Here is an 8,918-nt window from a genome sequence, read left to right as displayed (position 1 = left end):
AGAGCAGAAGCCGTAATTTAGATATATTTTTGAGATGGAAAAATGCAGTTTTACAAATGCTAGAAACGTGGCTTTCTAAGGAAAGATTGCTATCAAATAACACACCTAGGTTCCTAACTGATGACGAAGAATTGACAGAGCAGCCATCAAGTCTTAGACAGTGTTCTAGGTTATTACATGTCATCACAGTTTTTAGGTCCTATAATTAACACCTCTGTTTTTTTTCAGAATTTAGCAGTAAGAAATTACTGATCATCCAGTTTTTTATATCGACTATGCATTCCATTCGTTTTTCAAATTGGTGTGTTTCACTGGGGCGCAGAGAAATATAGAGCTGAGTATCATCAGCATAAAAGTGAAAGCTAACACCATGTTTCATGATGATATCTCCCAAGAGTTACATGTAAAGCGTGAAGAGTAGCAGCCCTAGTACTGAGCCTTGAGGTATTCCATACTGCACTTGTGATCGATATGATAACTCTTCATTCACTGCTACAAATTGATGGCGGTCATATAAGTACAATTTAAACCATGCTAATGCACTTCCATTAATGCCAACAAAGTGTTCAAGTCTATGCAAAAGAATGTTGTGGTCAATAGTGTCAAATGCAGCACTAAGATCCAACAGCACTAATAGAGAGATACAACCACGATCAGATGATAAGAGCAGGTCATTTGTAACTTTAAGGAGAACAGTCTCAGCACTATGATACGGTCTAAATCCTGACTGGAAATCCTCACAGATACCATTTTTCTTTAAGAAGGAATATAATTGTGAGGATACTACCTTTTCTAGTATCTTGGACAGAAAAGGGATATTCGAGATCGGTCTATAATTAACTAGTTCTTTGGGGTCAAGTTGTAGTTTTTTGATGAGAGGCTTAATAACAGCCAGTTTGAAGGTTTTGGGGACATATCCTAATGACAATGAGGAATTAATAATAGCCAGAAGAGGATCTATGTCTTTTGGAAGCACCTCTTTTAGTAGCTTAGATGGAATAGGGTCTAGCATACATGATACATGTTATTGGTTTAGATGATTTAACAAGTTTAAACAATTCTTCCTCTCCTATAGTAGAGAATGAGTGGAACTGTTCCTGAGGGGGTCTATAGAGCACTGTCTGATGCGATACTGTAGCTGACGGCTGAATGGTTACAATTTTTCTCTAATAGTATCGATTTTAGAAGTAAAGTCATTCCTGCTATGATATTGGGAAATGTCAACACTTGTTGAGGCATTATTTTTTGTTAATGTAGCCACTGTATTGAATAAATACCTGGGGTTATGTTTGTTTTCTTCTAAAACAGTAGAAAAGTAATTGGATCTAGCAGTTTTTAATGCTTTTCTGTAGGATAGGTTACTTTCACGCCAAGCAATACGAAATACCTCTAGTTTGGTTTTCCCCCAGCTGTGCTCCATTTTTCGGGCTGCTCTCTTTAAGATGCGAGTATACTCATTATACCATTGTGTCAGACTGTTTTCCTTAACCTTCCTTAAGCATATGAACAGTATTAAATCTAGAGTATGATTTAGACAATGAGTTCAATTCAATTCAATTCAAGTTTATTTGTATAGCGCTTTTTACAATACAAATCGTTACAAAGCAACTTTACAGAAAATTATGTTTCTACAATATTTAGTAGTAGCTAGTAGTTTGTGCACGTTTGACAGGATTTTAGAAAAATAAAAATAATAATACAAGACGTAGTCAGCTAGATGATGAACTATCAATATTATTAATTAATAGTAATTATATGATGCAGTCACACATGTAGCAATATTTGTTAGTTCTGTTTGTTGATTCAAGGTTAGCGTCATCTGGGGTCCTCTGAGGGTCAGCATCATCTCTTCTCAGGTGTTCTGGATCCAGACTGGAGCTTGTGTAAATCCTAATCCCGTGGCAAAACATAGAAACAAAATAGAGACATCATTAGCATAGCTGCTGAAACTGAAGTAAAATTAGTTTAACCCAAGCTAAAGAATAAAAATGCAGATGCAACTACACTCACAATTTAAGAGATACATTATTCGAATGCTTGGCGAAAGAGATGTGTTTTTAATCTAGATTTAAACAGAGAGAGTGTGTCTGAACCCCGAACATTATCAGGAAGGCTATTCCAGAGTTTGGGAGCCAAATGTGAGAAAGCTCTACCTCCTTTAGTGGACTTTGCTATCCTAGGAACTACCAAAAGTCCAGCGTTTTGTGACCTTAGGGTGCGTGATGGGTTGTAGCGTGGTAGAAGGCTAGTTAGGTACGCAGGAGCTAAACCATTTAGGGCCTTATAGGTAAGTAATGATAATTTGTAACTGATACGGAACTTAATAGGTAGCCAGTGCAGAGACTGTAAAATTGGGGTAATATGATCATATTTTCTTGACCTGGTAAGGACTCTAGCTGCTGCATTTTGGACTACCTGTAGCTTGTTTATTGACGAAGCAGGACAACCACCTAGAAGTGCATTACAATAGTCCAGTCTAGAGGTCATGAATGCATGAACTAGCTTTTCTGCATCAGAAACAGATAACATGTTTCGTAGCTTGGCAATGTTTCTAAGATGGAAGAATGCAGTTTTTGTAACATTGGAAATATGATTTTCAAAAGACAAATTGCTGTCCAATATAACACCCAGATTTCTGACTGTAGAGGAAGTAACAGTACATCCGTCTAGTTGCAGATTGTAATCTACAAGATTCTGTGTGGTGTTTTTTGGTCCAATAATTAATATCTCTGTCTTATCCGAATTTAATTGGAGAAAATTATTTGTCATCCAATCTTTTACATTTTTAACACACTCTGTTAGCTTAGATAATTGGGAAGTTTCATCTGGTCTCGTTGAGATATATAGCTGAGTATCATCAGCATAACAGTGGAAGCTATTTCCGTATTTTCTAATAATATTACCAAGGGGCAACATGTATATTGAAAATAGAAGGGGACCTAGGACGGATCCTTGTGGCACTCCATATTTTACTGATGATAAATGAGATGACACCCCATTTAAGTAAACAAAATGGTAGCGATCGGACAGGTAGGATCTAAACCATCTTAGAGCCTGCCCTTGAATACCTGTATAGTTTTGTAATCGATCTAGGAGTATGTCATGATCTATGGTGTCGAACGCAGCACTAAGATCAAGTAAGACTAGAAATGAGATGCAGCCTTGATCTGACGCAAGAAGCAGGTCATTTGTAATTTTAACAAGTGCAGTTTCTGTGCTATGGTGGGGCCTGAAACCTGACTGAAATTCTTCATACAGATCATTTTTATGCAGGAAGATGCTCAATTGAGCAGACACAACTTTTTCTAATATTTTAGACATAAATGGAAGATTTGAAATAGGCCTATAATTTGCCAGTACACTAGGATCTAGTTTTGGTTTCTTAATAAGAGGCTTGATAACCGCCAGCTTGAATGGTTTTGGGACGTGACCTAAAGATAACGACGAGTTAATGATATTGAGAAGCGGTTCTTCGGCTACAGGTAACAGCTCTTTTAGTAATTTAGTGGGTACAGGATCTAATAAACATGTTGTTGGTTTAGATACAGTGATAAGTTTATTTAGCTCTTCCTGTCCTATATTTGTAAAGCACTGCAGTTTATCTTTGGGTGCGATGGATGAAACTGAAGTGTTAGACGCTGTAGAATCTACATTCGCTATTGTATTTCTAATGTTATCTATTTTATCAGTGAAGAAATTCATAAAGTCATTACTATTTAATGTTGGTGGAATATTTGAATCAGGTGGCGTATGGTAATTTGTTAATTTAGCCACTGTGCTAAATAAAAACCTTGGATTGTTTTGGTTATTTTCAATGAGTTTGTGGATATGCTCTGCCCTAGCAGTTTTTAGAGCCTGTCTATAGCTGGACATACTGTTTTTCCATGCAATTTTAAAAACTTCCAAGTTAGTTTTTCTCCATTTGCGTTCAAGACTACGAGTTACTTTCTTGAGAGAGTGAGTATTACTGTTATACCATGGCACAGTACGTTTTTCTCTAACCTTTTTCAATTTGATGGGGGCAACAGCTTCTAATGTATTAGAGAAAATAGTGCCCATGTTGTCAGTAATTTCGTCTAATTCATGTGTATTTTTGGGTACAAATAGCAGTTGAAATAGATCAGGCAGGTTATTTGCGAATCTGTCTTTGGTGGCTGGAACAATAGTTCTGCCCAGACGGTAACGCTGAGACATAAAGTTAATATCAGTTATACGCAGCATGCACGACACAAGGAAATGGTCTGTAATATCATCACTTTGGGGTACAATATCTATAGCAGTAAGATCGATTCCATGCGATATAATTAGATCTAGTGTATGATTAAAACGATGAGTGGGCCTGGTGACATTTTGCTTGACTCCAAAGGAGTTTATTAGGTCAGTAAACGCAAGTCCTAATGTATCATTTGCATTATCAACGTGAATATTAAAATCTCCCATGATTAGCGCCTTATCAACTGTAACTAGAAGGTCTGAGAGGAAATCTGCAAATTCTTTTAGGAATTCTGTATACGGCCCTGGTGGTCTATACACAGTAATGAGTAGGTCCTGAAACGTGTTGTCTAAATTTGCCAAGATGTCAGGTGCTCTGGCTTCCGGTAAACATTTGACTATGGTGGCAGATGTCTCTATATTCACTTTCCGTAAAATAGAATCGCCAATAACTAGAGCACTTTCATCAGGTTTCTCAGTGGGTGCATCACTGAGTGGAGAGAACCTGTTTAATGTTTCGATCGTAAGAGAAGAGCGGTGTTTTGACCCACGACTATGCTGCCTCACTGTCATCCAGTTGCCCTGTGGCAGGGGCTCTGTTGCCGGAACAGAACATTGTATGGGAATCCCGTAGCTCGACGCATCCAAAGCCATATCTAGAGGCCTAAAATTCTTACTGTCTTGGATGCATGTCTCTAATTCTGAAATCTTCTCTGTCAGCCTAACTATTTCCCTGCAATTATAACATGTGAATCCCTCATCAGCGACAGAGATAGATAAACTGTACATGTGGCAAGAGGTGCAAATAACAATAGAAGGAGAAGCAATTACTCACCGTGCTTGATGAAATATTCTTACCACAGTTGTGATAAGAAAAGGTAACACTATCCCATCTCTGACACTTTTACTTTCGAGTTTTCACCGCTTACGCTTACTCATTGCATGTGTGAGTTTTACAGTGCTCTGTGGAATTAAAAATGCATTACAGTTTGTATCGATTGCTAACAAACAATTCTAAGTAAAGTGAAGCGACATACAGCCAAGTATGGTGACCCATTCTCAGAACTCATTCTCTGCATTTAACCAGTCCAAAGTGCACACACAGACCAGTGGGCATCATTTATGCCACAGCACCCAGGGAGAAGTTGGGGGTTTGGTGCCTTGCTCAAGGGCACCTAAGCCTGAGACTCAAACCCACAACCTTAGTGTTAGGAGTCAAACTATCTAACCACTAGGCCACAACTTCCCCAATGCATGAAGCAATTCACCATTTTCTCACAACTATAAACACAATATCAAACCTACACCAGCTTGTGCAAACTTCAAACTTCCAGGTCAAAATCAAACAGTTTAGTCAAAAACATGTTCTCTTTTGTCAGACACACAAACCTGTCAAATACACAAACTAATTCACTGTCTAGAGAACACTAGTGCAATCAATTCAAAACACTGTTACTAAAACCTCCTTTTGGGAAAAGGGAAACTTTTGCTAGTCAATGACACTTACAGTATACAACATAAATAAAAGGATAGAGATACAGTAAAATACAGCAATAAACTTTAAGAAAAGTTTACTTTCATTACACTAGTGTAAAGCAATCTTGCAGTAATTGAACAGCACTATGTAAAAAGCACTAGAAGAGAATAGTCCAAAGACCAAACAACTGAATATACGGTAAACACATTTTGTGATATACTGTCAGTTAAATATATTGTTTTAAATAAAGAATATAATATGTTTTTTTTAATATTTAAACGATAGATGATATTGATAGTAAAGATACTTTTAACAAAATATATAAAATAGAATTACAGCCATTGTTATAGGTGGTCATTTTAAACTTTTTTGCTTTTTAATAGAGGTATTTTGGAACAGCTAAACAGAGGCCCTGCAAAATGTCTTTTCCGCTCTGTGACTGAAAATAGCATAGATAGGTGTAAGGTTTATGACCATAGCAAAAGTCAAATAATTACTATTTCATGGCTAAATTTGCTTCATATGTGAAAACACCATTTGTGTTTACACACACCTTTTAAATGATGAATAGCATAGCTTAATGGCAGTGAAGGGCCCAGTTCTCGAATTACATCTCCGCTTAGGCATCTGCCGGAAACATCTTTAATGATTGAATACAATGAAGGGTCTTTCTCTGAAAATATTTTTCTAAAAGACGCATGAACTTCATCTAAAATTCACAGCCGTGTCTGTGCTGACAAATAAACAAGCTCCTTTGTATCCGTTTGAAGAAAAATTACTTTGTTTGTTTGTTACTATGATGTGTTTTATAAGTTCATTAAACTTAAATGATGAATACTTTGGTTGAAATGAATGTTTTTCTTGATAGTAACATACTGTCATATATAATTATATATTTTATTTATTTACATATTCTTTAAAATAGAAATAAAAACGTGACGTTTAAGGAGCTGAAAATAGACGGCGCCATAGACCAACTCAAACCTGGTCTAAAGTATAAAAGTCAATGGCGCAATATTAAAAAAAATAAAATAAATTGACATGACATTCAGCCAAGTATGGTGACCCATACTCAGAATTCATGCTCTGCTTTAACCCATCCAAAGTGCACACACACAGAGCAGTGAACACACACACACACACACACTGTGAACACACACCCAGAGCAGTGGGCAGCCATTTATGCTGCAGTGCCCAGGGAGCAGTTGGGGGTTCAATGCCTTGCTCAAGGGCACCTAAGTCATGGTATTGAGGTTGGAGAGAGCACTGTACATGCACTCCCCCCACCCACAATTCCTGCCGGCCCAAGACTCGAACTCACAACCATTCGATTCTGAGTCCGACTCTCTAACCATTAGGCCACGACTACCCCTTTTTGTTATTTAAAGAGTGCGTTGGTAGAAAATGCGCCTCTGGGCGGGTCCACAGTGCGCGCTGACTTTGCTTATTACACACAGGGATGCGCATCACACAAACATGCCAAATATTAAAAACAAAAGGATTATAGTGTAAAAGAATATTATTGTGTAGGCTACATAAATATAAAAATGTAATGATGTATAGTCATTGCATGTATTAGAATTAGGCAACATATTTGCAATTCAGCCTATTACTACTTATAATGATGAATGAAATTGGTGAATTAATTGAACAATCGTGGCAATACACACACATATATATTAACTGACTCCTCGCACAGAGCTTTGGTGGATTCCCGCTAGTCTCGTAGATGATCTGCTCGCGCGCTTTAACTGCACACGACCAGATTAGATTCTTCGCTTGAGAAGCGTTCAGCTTTTCTGCCAACAAATTCCACCATGAAAATAGCGATCCGCCATGGCGCGAGCGCATTTCGCTCTTAAAGGGAATGGGAGATGACACTCTGATTGGTTTTATTGAACGTTATGCCCATTACTCATTAAGAGAATAGCGACAACCTATTCCAGAATGCGCCCCATTGCACGGACCGTTTTTCCGTAGTTAAAATAGCAAAAGTGGATTTGGACACGCCCTGAGTGCACCTGTGCCATGCGCTTTACACTTTGCGTTTAGATCGTCAAAATAGGGTCCGAAATTTTTATGTATATGTGTGCCTGTTTATATAATTTATCAGAATACAAATCTGTACAGTGGCATGGATATTACACTGATATAACAAGGTAAATGCGGTTTATGATGAAAATTCTTGAGTAGTCATAATTCAGAAAATGTTATGAAAAATGTAAGCACATGCAAAAAAAAATTGTGTGGTGGTAGGTGTACAGTAAAAAATAAATAATTATACAGCTTTTGAAAAAGATCACATTCCGGAGGTCCAGGGTCTGTATTACAAACAGGTGACCATAACAAACAGACCACATACCCACTAGCTTATATCATGATATATAGAAAACGGATGTCATAACACATCCGCAGTACAACAGCTAAGCATGATATATTATAAAGAAGCTGTCGTGTACTGGAGGTCTGGTGTCTATATTACAAACAGTTGTTATAACACTTGTCATAAGATTTATCCCTAATGACATGATATATTACAAAACAGATGTCATATCACATTTCGTAACAACAGCTGCATCCGTTAAAAGGTCAAAAGGTCAAAGCCACGTGGGTGGGGGAGGGGTAAAGGTAAAAAGGTCAAAGCCACGTGGGTGGTCGGGGTGGCGGAGGGGCGGAGTAAAAAAGGTCAAAGTCATCCATCAAAAATTTGGATGTTTGGTGCAGTAAGTCTATGTCTATGTATTTTTCACAGCTCTTTTTCTGATTTCCTCAGAAATTGGTTCGCTTTGTCCACTGTAATTGTTGCGATGAAATGTGACTCTGATTGTGATCAAGGCTTAAAATATTCATCAGACTCTTGAATTACAGGCACATCAAGACTGATCTAACTTTCCTCAAGAGTACTGTTAGCTATACTGTGTTTAAATAATATCATCATAATATCACCTGTTTAAAGCTGGTCCATGATATATTTAACATTAACTCAACATGAACATAATTCTGTTTCAAACATTTTTATAAGTAGGAATAGACTACTATTTATTGGACTTAATATAATGGCTTTACCATGTCTGCATAAAAAATAAAAAATAAATAAATAAATACACATTTTTTAATATAATTTATTGTAAGTTTACAGTGTGTTGGAAGGCCATCAGAGGTTGCACCCAAAGTCAGTGAAAAGGTCAGTGGCAGGACAATCTACATTAGTTTTTATGGTCCATTTAGG

This window comes from Carassius carassius, chromosome 10 (genome assembly GCF_963082965.1).
Source record: "Carassius carassius chromosome 10, fCarCar2.1, whole genome shotgun sequence".
Lineage (NCBI taxonomy): Eukaryota > Metazoa > Chordata > Actinopteri > Cypriniformes > Cyprinidae > Carassius > Carassius carassius.
Note: the sequence above shows the minus strand (reverse complement) of the source record.